Raw genomic sequence first — 13084 nt, 5'->3', positions numbered from 1 at the left:
AACCCAGGTGGGAGTAAGAGCAGCTGAAAAACACAATCAGTATTGCAGTGGCATGATTTTAAAAGGTTTCCATGTCGATGCTAAGAACTGAGCAATGTCAACCGGTTCTTATACCCTGCAGTTACACCCTGCTCTGACTCTCGCTGCTAAAAAGCTGCAGTTTCAGAGGAAAGAAAGATATTTTGCACCGACTAAATAGGTCTTAAAAAACACCTCTATCCCTGTCTTGTTGTCATAGCAGCATATGGTTATGTTATGGTCTGTGTGGTTTCTTGAGCTCATCGTCACCACCTGGATCTTGCTCCAGGGAAAAGGAGTCTTTTTAGGTAGTTGTTTTTAACATGTCACAAAAATGCTCCTTGCCAAAAGTTTAAGGGAGGCCAACTAACACCAATTAGTAGGATACACTGCAAAAAATCTAAATCTTTACCAAGTGTATTCATCTCGTTTCCAGTCAAAATATCTCATCACACTTAAAATAAGACATAATCACCTAAAGAGTAACTTTTTTAGTGAGATATAAGAACTTATTTTAAGGCAATAGATCTTGAAAATCATATTTCAAGAAATCTTACCAAGGTAATTTTCACTTGTTCTGATGGCAGATTTTATTTATTTATTTTTTTTGCTTAATTCAAGATTTTTTTGCTTAAACCAAGTGAAAAAATCTGCCAATAGAGCAAGTGAAAATTATATTGGCAGGATTTCTTGAAATATGATTTTCAAGATCTATTCTCTAAAAGTAAGTTCTTATATCCCACTGAAAAGTTACACTTTAGGTGATTATGTCTTATTTTAAGTGTGATGAGATATTTTGACCAAAAATTAGAAAAATACACCCGGTAAGATTTAGATTTTTTCCAGTGTACAAAAGCTGCATTGTTACTTTAAGCACTTGAGACCCAGGAAAGTAAAGGTTTGGCTTTTTCACATTAAATAATTGACATGATTGGAAACAGTATAAGGCAACAATTTTTTTCAGATACATTTTTTTTATTCTATTTATTTATTTATATATTATTTTATTTGGGCGACACGGTGGTGCAGTGGTTAGCACTTGTGCCTCACAGCAAGAAGGTCCTGGGTTCGATTCCAACACCAGTCGACGGGGGGTGGGACCTTTCTGTGTGGAGTTTGCATGTTCTCCCCGTGTCTGCATGGGTTCTCTCCGGGTACTCCGGCTTCCTCCCACCATCCAAAGACATGCACTAATAGGTTAATTGGTTAATCTAAACTGCCCATAGGTGTGAATGTGAGAGTGATTGTTTGTCTCTATATGTTCAGCCCTGTGATGAACTGGCGACTTGTCCAGGGTGTACCCCACCTTCGCCCCTATGTAGCTGGGATAGGCTCCAAGCGACCCCCGTGACCCTAGTGAGGATAAAGCGGGTTCAGAAAAATGAATGATGATTTATTTATTTTTTAAGGAATGTCTTCTGCAGTTGTTTTTTTTGTGTAAAGCTGTGAAACTCTTGTTCCTCACAGAGGACAAAAAGGCATGGCTGGGTCTCAGGAGGTTTAGCACCTTGAGCAATAACTCTTAGACCCAGTTTACACAACAACGCTCTCGGTAAAAACGACAAAATATTTTACCAGATGTGCCTTTTGTTTAGATGGCAACAGCGTTTTGGGGGGTTGACAATGCAAAAAAAGTGAAACCACCTTCCAGACTGGAACTCTTAAAAATTCTCCACTCTCGCATCAACGTCTCAAACAGTGATACTCCAAGTGTGGTGGTCCGTGAGAGGACACCATAAAAAAGTCAAATTTATGTCAGTGTTTCTGAAATCACCTTCATCTGACTTCCAAAGCATAGTCACGAGTACAGATAATAGTTTTCTAAATTAAAAGTGAATCAAATGTAGCCTGAATAAGCCAAAGAGTAGACTTTTATTGAATTTGTCTATGCAAACCCATGTTTCACATCACTGTCTCTATACAGTTCGTTTACCTAGGTTGCCTATTGTCATATCAAAGACCTCTCGTGACTTGTGAATTGTGGTGGAAATGAACTAGAATAGCGAACTAATCAGAAACAAAGAGTGACTTGAACAGTTCTAAAATACAACAATGGATAGGTGACTGAAGAGAAAAGCTGGAGAAATGACGACCAGTGTTAGCAACAAGGTGCAAAGACGTTCTGTTAGCATCAAGCAGTTAGCACCATTTGTAATATACAGCAGAATTAATTTGTAATATACAAAATATATTTGTATTATTTATATTTATTTATTTATTCATTTATTATTTATAAATATATAAATATAAAATAAATAAAAAAATATATAAATATAAATTAAAATATATGGAGGAGGTGTCTGGGGAGAGGGAAGTCTGGGCATCCCTGCTTAGACTGTTACCCCCGCGACCTGGTCCCGGAAGAAGCAGAAGATAATGGATGGATGATGGATGGATGGACAAAATAATAATATTGTAATATAGGCGGTTTAAAAAGGTTTTTTTTTTTTTTTAGGGTAGGAGTGAGAAACTGGCCAGCTCGTTAGGTAGTTAGGCAGTCTGTGAATTTTTTTTTTTATGATAAAGTTGTCCTTGGTGTGTAAAAGTTTGAGAACCCCTGGACTAAAGGGTTGAAAACGCAAAACTACATTTTCTCGTCGTGTAGAGTTTACATCACAGGCATGCACCAGCACAGGAAAACAACAACATGTTGGATTATTTCCCTTCAAGTTGCCCTAGCTGCTCTAATTTACATCCAAGAGTCATTTCAGCATTTGTAACAAATTTTTACAGATAGTAGTAGAGAGCAGAGAAGACACATTAACAACCTTCAGCAAATTATTAATGCACTAATACAGCAGAGGTGAACCAGACAGCTGTGGATGAAACCTGGGAGGACTAGTCAATGGTGGGACAACCTTTGTTACGGGAGTAGTTGACGACCATGCATTGGCATAAATAATAATAGCATAATGATAATTGGAAATTTGACACACTTTTGCGTGTTAGTCTGTCTGCAGATGTTCCCTCCAAAACGCATGTCTAAATGTGGAATTATAAGTCAGGACACAACACCACTTTTGGGTTTTCGGTTCAGATTGTTACCGTTTAAACATAACCTCATTTATACTCGTTTCAAGGTTTCCTCAGACAAACAAATTCTGACATATGGAGCCCAGGAAGGGACATGAAAACCAAAAAAAACTATGGCATTACGAGGGGGGGCTGAAAAGTTCACAGCCTGACTAAGAAGGAGTTGCTGCACAGCACTTAGCATACATTAAATTCAACCTTTCCTGATTCTAACTGCATGGTTTCCTTCCAGATAAACACATATTAGATAAAAAATTTAGGACTTTGAAAAGTAGTACTACAGACATTTCATGAAAATGCTTGCTTTTCACCCCTCCCTCGTTCTCCCTACCCCTCTTGAATTCAGCTTCCCAGTTTTGCACAGTTGATAAAGCTGGAGCATCATCCCCTATAGCAACCATGTCAGCATGAACGTCCTTGGGGGCTAACCCCTTTTTCTGCAGACAAATGATCAGACCACGATGCCACGGATGGTTCACTAAATGTCTCTGGTACTACTTTTCAAAGTCCAAAATTATTTATTCAGTGTGGGTTTATCTGGAAGGAAACCATGCAATTAGTATCAGGAGAGGTTGAATTTAATGTATGCCAAGTTTCATTGTTGTGGAATAACTCCTTCTTAGTCAGGCTATGAACTTTTCAGCCCCCCCTCGTATAACGCAAAAACTATTGTGCGATAATGAAATACTTTTGTGTCAAAACGCAATAGTTTTTTTTTTCTTTATGTCCCTTCCCAGGCTCTGTACTGACACACCTTCTTATTCCAAGATTTTTATTTATTATATCCCTAAAATTGAGTTTTGTGGAATAATTTTTTCACCTAGACGCCTGTCAGATCTGCTGCCGCCGAACATCCTTGGTGTGAACATGATAACTAGGACAGATTTGGTTGGATTTCTTCTCCCTTGATAACTAACATAGGGGACCCCTAGTGGAAGAACCCTATCGATTTCAGCTTCTCTATAAGTTTTTTAAGTCATCCAAATGGGGGTCGATTTAGTTGAAAATCAGTTTTTTGGATGTAAATCAAGCAATAATAGGCTGATTGAAATAAACTTAGTTTCATATTGATCGTCTTGCAAATGTCCATTTTCTGGCTACCATCTAAACTTCATACGGTGTCATTTTTCTTTACTAGGTGGACTTTTATGGGGGAAAAACTGGTTCTCTGACCATTATTCTACCACTCTCATGTCGACATAGCTTAAATTGATTTCATATCGGTTGTCTAACAATTATCGTGAATAGATTTAAATACAGCAGAAGGTTGGTGGGATTTCTGGGATATACACTTTGCTGTCAGCCCCCGATAAAGTAAGCCTCGTTTCTTTTCCTGATTCGCAACGAAAACCTCCCCGGACAGTGTTCCACCATAAAAACCTGCTGAATTTGTCTCGAATATTGTGTAGCATAATGTGAACATTCAAATAATAACTTTTACACCATTAAATGTTGCAAACTGGATCTAACAAAAACAAGAAGTACAGTTAATTCTATCAAAAAAGGTCATTGTTGCCCAAGCTCATATAGACGCTCTTAATCTACCCAGATTACTGACCCGCAATGACTTTATTTTAATTAAACATGATTAAATTCAGTTTATAGCACAGAAAACATAAGTGCTTAATTTATCAACATAGTGTCTACTGGGAATAAATGGGTTAAAGCACAGTCTTATTACATGTTTTTCTTTTATTTATTTGATTTTTTTTTTGCTGTGGCAAAGCAATGTGACCCCTCAGTTTGTCAACAGCTGCTGAGTTGCTGTGCACCGGGGAGAAAAGGTGTAATTACAAAAATGTCAAGATGTTTTTTGAGCAGGGGTCTAACAGTTGGGCCAGAGAGAGCGGGGAGCACGAAAGAAAGGACCCACCAAATGATTAATTACCTTCCTACGTGTGGAGTCATTAATTTAGCATGAAATTTAATCTCTCCAGCCGAGTTTTGAGTTTATGAGCAGAATGAGAAATATGTGGAATTTTTACACAATGAGCTCGGATGGTCCTCGAGGGCTGCCCATTCGCCTGTTTGTGAAAAAATCATCTGAAAAGTGAAAATGTAATATTATATAAGTTCTATTAATTAACTGGAACTACAGAAGAGATACTGTGCTGCTGGTGGTGGTACCAAATAATGACTTATGACACAAGGTTATCATATCAACACAAAGATAAATTGCCAGACATATGGGTTGTGACACGTACAAAGAGTGTCTGTCTGCTACACATGCCTCCGTTCACTGCACCCAAGAGACCAGAGAATTGATCGCAGACTGTCAGTGTCTTGGTCTAAATCAGTCGATGGATATTTTCTCATGGGTGCTCTGACTAAAAATGTAAAATGAAGCAAGATTGAATGCAGTCTAATCTTCTCTCTTCTTTCTCGTCTTTTTGTTTTTGAGAAACACAAACCAAAAAATTAGGAGGTGTAAATGAGACTGACCAACTTTGTTAAAAGGTTAGAATGTGTGAGTCGACTATAAGCCGTCCTGCAACTGCAACTGCACCGAAACGCTTCATTTAAACTATTTCTATTTTATGCTACTTAACACTTCTCCTTCACTGCCTTTTGATGGGATGTGATTTCCTTTTAACCCTTTATTGGGCAAGTGACTATTTTTGGTCATTTCTGCACATAGACAGTGGCAGCAACAGTTCCAGTGAGGTAAGTGAGTCAACAATCTCAGGTCCAATGTGGTCTCCAGGGTCTGTAAGGTCCACCTCTGCATGAACAGTGAGTGGACCTGCTTTGTTAGGTACCATGAAGTAATGGTACTAATGTAAGGAATGATGTTCAAAGGGATAATGTGGATGTGGACAGGGATCCGGATCAGTGCTTATGTTATTATAATGTTTTAAAATACATGTTCCTTTTACATTACATGTGGTTTTCTTGTATTTTTCATGTATACTTCTTAGATATATGTATTTTTTGCCACTTGTAGGCAAGGAACCAACTATGGTAACTTCACTGATCTTAATTTTCTACATGACAATAAAAATTTTTTGAAAAATTTCAGAAAAGTAATGAAGTCTTCCAACAACACAATAAGGTTGAAATGTCGAATTTCAGAGTATTTCTATGAGTGAACAATAAAGGGTTAAAGTAAGCTCATTTTTTCAAACTAATTTTAGTTCAGGGGCCACATTCAGCCTAATATGATCTTAAGTGGACCAGACCAGTAAAATTATAACAGTGGAAAAAGTAAAATTCCAAAATGAAAGTGTTTACATCCACAAAGTTTCCTAAAAAATTCAATTAAAAATGCAATTTTAAGAATATTCTTCCTCCGTTTTTTTGATTTACACATGTGCATTACAACATACCACAGTAGATTTACACATACACCAAACACTGAGAAACAGGTAGAATACTGGTAAAATTACAAATTTCTTTTCAGACATTTCAGGCTGTTCAAATTTGTCCAGATTATTCACATTTTGTGTGAAAGGACAGTTTGTAAATGGAAACATTTTTATAGTTTTACTTTTTACACTAAAACAAAGAGAAAAAAAAGCAGTTGTCATTATTTATAGGTTATTATGGTAGTATTTTATTGGTCGGTAATTTTTGCATTTCAATAATTTATCCCAGGGGCCAAATTGGACTCTTTGGTGGGCCAGTTTTGGCCCACGGGCCATATGTTTGACACCTGTGTTTTAAAGCCGCAAATCTGACAAATGCTGTTATTTTCTGCTTTTCTAAACAATATTACACATTCGCTAAACATAATAAATGCACTGACTATTAAGTCTGTGTCTGGAGACCCTTTATAACATTTAAACAGCTAAATTGTTCTGCAAATTTCCCTTCAATGCCTGAAAAGGTAAAACTGTCCTAAATATCCAGCCAACCAGCTGATATAATTCTCCGTCTTCACTTACTTAATCTTAATTCACATCATAGATGAACTGTCTTGTTATGAGAGACCTGAGAACAAATCACTGCCAAAATGAATAAAGCTTAACTAACCAACAGAATTTCCATTTGTATGAAAGAACACACAACAAAAAACACACTGTTTGGCTGCCGCACACTTCAAGCAATCTGTGTTAACAAGTCTCAAGTTGACAAAGCTGTCACAGGCCAAAAAAAAAAAAAATGGTGATGATTTAACCCATAAAGACCCAAACAGCCACCAGTGACCAAAAGCATCTACTGACTTTAACTGTTTAATACCTGCTGATCCACTAATCCTATCAATACATGTAAATAATTGGCATAAAATACAGTTTGTCATCTTTTCATGGTCATCAGATAGGACCCATTTGGACAGAGGCTCCGTAGTTACCATGGAAACACTGTCATCTTCTACACCACTGATTCACCAGTAAAACCCGTGACCCATGACAAATAACAGTGGATGAAGACACTGGGTTTATCTTCAGTTCATGATAGATTTGCTGAAAAATTACATTTTTTCTTACGTTTTCTCTGTTTTTGATATAAAAATCCTCAAATGTAATCTCATCATGGTGATTAAAGTACATGATCAGTAAATTAAATATAGAAAAATACCTGAAAAAACTGAAAATATAGAGGATAATATAATGATATATGGTGATAAATCACTTAAGAAAGGTTAAATATGGACAAAAATTCATTTGGGAACGATCACAAAAGTCACTCTGGGTCTTTATGGGTTAATATACTGAGAAAATCACCAAACTTCATGCTATGGTTGTATTTCTAGACGCGCTGTCCTCAGTTGTTTGGTACTTTCATTGTGTGTGTCTGGATTCTTTTTCTGTTTTGCTTTTTGGACTGCATCTGTCCCTACAAAGCATGTTCTGTTGCAAGTGGTATACATACAGGGTGGGGAAGCAAAATTTACAATGAACATTTAGTTGTTTTTTCTCAGCAGGCACTACGTCAATTGTTTTGAAACCAAACATATATTGATGTCATAATCATACCTAACACTATTATCCATACCTTTTCAGAAACTTTTGCCCATATGAGTAATCAGGAAAGCAAACGTCAAAGAGTGTGTGATTTGCTGAATGCACTCGTCACACCAAAGGAGATTCCAAAAATAGCTGGAGTGTCCATAAAGACTGTTTATAATGGAAAGAAGAGAATGACTATGAGCAAAACTATTACGAGAAAGTCTGGAAGATACTATTAAAGAAGAATGGGAGAAGTTGTCACCCGAATATTTGAGGAACACTTGCACAAGTTTCAGGAAGCGTGTGAAGGCAGTTATTGAGAAAGAAGGAGGACACATAGAATAAAAACAGTTTCTATTATGTCAATTTTCTTGTGGCAAATAAATTCTCATGACTTTCAATAAACTAATTGGTCATACACTGTCTTTCAATCCCTGCCTCAAAATATTGTAAATTTTGCTTCCCCACCCTGTACATGGACATATCATGCTGTCATAGCATTGTGCGTTCGAGGTTCAACATGAAAGATTTGCCCATGTTTGTGTACTTTGGTAAAGTTTGGGCTGGAGTCAGTGTTGTGCAGGGAGCAGGTCTTTAATTTACTTTTGCTGACAGTATTTCTAAGGTAAAGGCAGCTTGTGTTACACACCGTAGCAGCTGTAAAGGATCAGAAGAAAGACAGTGAAGGACCAAATGAAGCGCGCCCTCTACGTAGAAACCACTGTGTGTGTGTGTGTGTGTGTGTGTGTGTGTGTGTGTGTGTGTGTGTGTGGTGGATATTATCACAGATGCAGGCAATGGAGACAGTTGTACAGCTCACACACTGCAAAAAATGTAAATCTTACCGAGTGTGTTTTTCTCATTTCTAGTCAAAATATTTCATCACACTTAAATAAGACATAATCACCTAAAGAGTAACTTTTCAGTGAGATATAAGAACTTATTGTTCAACAATAGATCTGGAAAATCTTATGTTAAGAAATCTTACCAAGATAATTTTCATTTGTTCCACTGGCATATTTTTTATTTTATTTTTTTTTTTGCTTAATTCAAGATTTTTTTTTTTGTTTTGTTTTGCTTAATTCAAGCGAAAAATTCTGCCAATGGAACAAGTGAAATAAAATTTTCAAGATCTATTGTCTGAAAATAAGTTCTTATATCTCACTGAGGTAATTATGTCTTATTTTAAGTATGATGAGATATTTTGGCTAGAAATGAAAAATATACACTTGGTAAGATGTTGATTTTTGCAGTGTAACATGGAACTCATGATGTGTAATTTAAAGTAAAATGAAGCTTGCAATTTTAACCCATAAAGACCCAGTGGTATTTATGTGGCAGTTTCAAAATAGTTTTTTTCTCTCTATTTGACGTTTCTTAAGTGATTTATCACCATTTATGGTAATATTATCCACTGCATTTTGCATTTTTTTCAGTGGAAATCAGGTATTTTCCTATATTTAATTCACTGATCGTGTAGATGTTCATAAAAGCTCAGATTAAAGCTGAGGGGTGTTATGTAAGAAACCGAGAAAACTGAAGAAACGGTGGCTTTTTCAAGGAAGATATCAGTAACTGAACATAAAAACAAGCATCTCCACCCACTGTCATTGATCCAACTCTATGGGTTTTACTAGGGAATCAATTTATTTATTTTGAACATGCAAAGAAAAAAAATAAAACAAAACGAAGCAAATTACGAAAAAAAAAAAAGAACAGAATCTATCTTCAAGTACGTGCAAGTCTGAATTTTGCATGGTCAAAAAGGAGTTGGAAGAAGTATCAACTTATTTAATCCTACACCTCAAGTGTTTTAACACCTTCATCACTAACTTAATACAACACTCAAATAACACATTTTTCCTAATTTTAGCATTCAACCACAACAAATAAATAATGCAGTAACTGAATTATACACAACAGAATGATCATGGCAGTACAGTCATACAAACAGACTCAACACTTCAACAATTTTCTTCAATAATTATGTTAATAATAATGTTGTAGAAAATGACAGTGTTTCCACGTTGACTATGGAGCCTCTGAACGTCCAAATGGGTCATATGTGACGACCATGAAAAGAAGACAAACTGGTTTTTACACGAATTATTTACATGTATTTATAAGTTTATTGGGGGCAGCCATAAGGTTAGTGGGGGTGGCCATAGCTCAGATGGTAGAGTGGGTCGTCCAACAACTAAAGGGTTGGCGGTTCGAATCCCCCTCTGTTCATGTGCTGTTGTGTTCTTGGACAAGACACTTCATCCTCCTTGCCTCCAGTGCTGCTACTCACACTGGTGTATGAATGCGTGTGAATGTTTGGTGGTGGTGGGAGGGGCAGTAGGTGCAGATTGGCAGCCACGTTTCTGTCAGTCTGCCCCAGGACAACTGTGGCTACAAATGTAGTTTACCACCACCAGAGTGAGAGTGAATGAATAATAGGGTGGTCCTTATTTTTCAACTTTCAAATGTTCATGCTCTCAGCCCACCAATTTGTTACGATAAATAAAAAAAAAAAAATTCTGGCAAAATTTTAGGAACATTAACCAATATTTAGAGGTTGCTCAAGAAGTTTAAAATATAACACAGTTAACCGTATTTGGTATTTTTCGCATGTTATATGCTGCATTGTGTGCCAGGCTTCTGGAATGCTGTTAACTGATTTATGGCTGAAACTGGTTCATTTGATCATGTAGATGTTGGCATTACGTATTCTGACTGTTGGTAACCACATGTGGTGGTTTTACCCAGTCAGCACATCACTAGATAAAACTTAAAATGTCCATATTACTTGGATTTGCTGACCTCATCTCCTAATTTTGGGTTTCCCCCAAAAGGTGCTGTTGTGCACAATTTGTGTGGAATCACTGTTGAGTGTTTTAGTAGTGGTATGTCTTTGACAGTAAAAACATATCAATCTGAGTGAAGCACAGACAATACTCCGATGCAAGAAAGGCCACACTGCTAAGTGCTCCAGAGTGACAGTAGTTGTTAATCAACCACATCATCATGCATTTTTCAGTTCAATATTCAGTCATGAATGCAGGACACTATTTTTGTTCATTTGTTTCTTGCTATTTTGTAACATACTTGTAATATACATGTGACAACAGTTATGATCACTCAACTGAAGACAAGACAATAACTCTGACTTGAGTTCTACGATCTTTTGCGAATACATGCATGAACTTTTTAGGCTTGTTTGTTCCTTTTTATGGATATTTGGTGTAGTTGTGCACATGTAGTTAATGTGTGGGTGTTAATAAAAGCAATGTTGCATTCCATTTTGTAATGTGGCGTGCGTTTGTAAGAATGGTGAAATTTATGCAATATTTAACGATTTTGGAAATATTCAAAGGCCTTGAGCTACCCCAAGATATTTTCAAAACAATCTGAAATTTTGCACAGTTTGTTTTCATTGGCATCCTGACAAATTTAGGGGGTGAGAGTCAAACATTTCCAAAAAAAAATTTTTGACCCCAAATAGGGACCACCCTAATGAATAATGGATCCTCTGTATGTGCTTTCAGTATGCGTTCATAGAAAAGTGCTATATAAATCTAATCCATTAATATTATTATTGCTATTATTAGTGGTTCAGAAGTTATTAAACAGTTTAGATCAGTAGGTGCTTGTGGTTACCTGGTGGTTGTTTGGGTCTCTGTGGGTTAAAAAGCTGTCCACTTCGCATCGTTTTGGTGATGCAACAAAATGCCATCTACAGGACTGTAAGAGCTTCACACTCTTTTGCTGCTCAGTCAGTGTGATGTACCCATAGTCTTCCACTGTGCAGGGGATGAATAGAAATCTCTGGAAAATCATGCTGGTGTGCATACAGTAAAATGCAGCTTGACTTGGCATACTGCACCGACTGTATTCTGGGACACACTAAATCTTTTTCTGGTATAAAAAACAGAGTGAGTATATGGAAGGAGGGGTAGCATGCTCACATGATATTTTCCCCTGAGTTGAACCTCTCAGGCAGCTCCTTCCTGTCAGGTTGGATATAAGGCTCACATCCTTCACAGAGACTGGGAGACTCATAACCTTGACCATATATACTCAAAAGCATTTGAGTGGAAGAGCTGTCTGAGGTATGTGTGGTCGTCAGGGAGCCTCTGAAAGGCGCTTGGATGTAATAGCTTTCATCTTTATACAATAAACAGACCCTGAATACCCAGTAAATCCATTTTACTGGAAACCATACTGTTTTTTTTTTTTTCCTCATATGGCACATTACTGTTGTATTGTACAGTGATTTCCTGACCATCACATCCTCATCCTGCCACTGGAGGGCAGTCTTGTGCCACACTCTAAATGTAATTTGACTATGACCCTCTCCTCAAATATAGGATTAAATATTCCCCTAGTTACCACAGAGACCTGCGCACTCCCATGCCCTGTGAGCGAGAAATAGTTTTATGGCATCAGAATTCTTCAGAATAGTGCAGTGGACAGATTGAATATGCTTTCCAAACACATGGCAGAATTTTCTTGCTGCTCTATAGAGTTCATTTTCCTGAATGCTTGGACTGGGATGTACAGTATCAAACACACCAATCATGCAACGTCTTTACAGGACGAAGGACACAATCAGAGGATTTATGCCTGATCAAGATAAAGAATATGTCTGCAGGCCTGTCACTTTTCAGGATTTCACGCACTGCTAGGCCAGTTTTGATCCTAATATGCGTTTCATTTTGCTGAAAGGTGCACCTACAAATGAATTTTTTTTGCGTGTGTGTGTGTTTTTTTTCCCAGTTTCTAATTGCTTGTCAGTCGTAGCAGCCAGTTGTTGAGGTAGGGATACATCTCACATCTGCTTTTGCTGCACAAGGGATAGGATAACCAATTAGGGGATTGTGCCTGCGTGTAGCTGGCAGCAAATGTACAAAAATAGCATGACCATTTTCTCATTCCATTCTACCACAATTGATATAGCTGTGGGTAATGTATTCACATCAGGCGCTGAAAGCACTTTAGATGATGGTATTGATATCGTAAAGGAGCCTTCAATCCCTACCCGCACCATTTACTGTACTATCTCTTAGCGTTCATTTTCATTAAACTGTCTCAAATTTAAACATGCTTGAAATTGTCTTTGCATGGCTGGCAACACTGAGATGCAGCTGTCAGTCTTTGCA

The sequence above is a fragment of the Sphaeramia orbicularis genome, chromosome 22 (assembly GCF_902148855.1).
Source record: "Sphaeramia orbicularis chromosome 22, fSphaOr1.1, whole genome shotgun sequence".
NCBI classification, from domain to species: Eukaryota; Metazoa; Chordata; class Actinopteri; order Kurtiformes; family Apogonidae; genus Sphaeramia; species Sphaeramia orbicularis.
Note: the sequence above shows the minus strand (reverse complement) of the source record.